Here is a 949-nt window from a genome sequence, read left to right as displayed (position 1 = left end):
TTCGTGATCTCCCAGATGTTATGTTCAGTTGAGGACCTTCAAAATGTGAACAGTAGTGTATTTTAGCAAAAGTGCATATTTATGGATTCAGTTTATTTGAAAAAAAACACTTGATATTTAAATGTTCGTTTTACAAATAGTCATTTGGTGCTTTGGACTTTAGTATTACTGAGAAAAGGCACAGTTTATCAAAATGTTTTGCCTTGCAGTCATGAGGATGCTTCACAAGATTACAAATTCATAGGAAAATCCAGCATTTATACTGTATGAGAAGAGAATGCTGATTGGTTGACAATGAACTCTGACTGCTATTAATTATATTAATATACACAGCCATAATCTCTGCAGACAGAAAGAACAGGTACACACTTTACGCCTGTTTCAACACATCAAAGTAGGTGATAGCCACTTGTGGTTCATTTCTCAGGGCAATGATCTGACCAATTGGAGTCAACCTGCCTGGTTTCCAATTTAAACAAAGCCTGGCTGTTAACTGTCAATCAGCAGTAATGAGTGCATTCCCCATGGCTACACCTCTACCAATCAAAGTCCACTTGCCAAACAATCAACACTGTCCTCTCATGCAATATAAATTATGGTTTTCCCTTTGAATTTGGATTCTTGTAAATTGTCCTGATTAATGCAAGCCAAAAAGCTCTGACAAAACTTGTATTCTTTTCAGAAATACCCTGTTTAATTAAATACAAAGCTCTAATTGTTATCGGAAAGGAACAGAAAAATTAGTTTAAAACAACACAGTATTTGTTTCAGAGATGACAAGGTGCAGGGCTGGATGAACACAGCAGGCCAAGCAGCATCATAGGAACAGAGAGGCTGACATTTCGGGCCTAGACCCTTCATCAGAAAAGTATTTGTTTGCCTGATGTAGGCAGACAAGTTGTTTTAAAGGTATGTTCTTCAGAAAAAAAAAAACAGATTTTCACTTCTG

Source organism: Rhincodon typus, chromosome 3 (genome assembly GCF_021869965.1).
Source record: "Rhincodon typus isolate 14 chromosome 3, sRhiTyp1.1, whole genome shotgun sequence".
Taxonomy (NCBI): Eukaryota; Metazoa; Chordata; class Chondrichthyes; order Orectolobiformes; family Rhincodontidae; genus Rhincodon; species Rhincodon typus.
Note: the sequence above shows the minus strand (reverse complement) of the source record.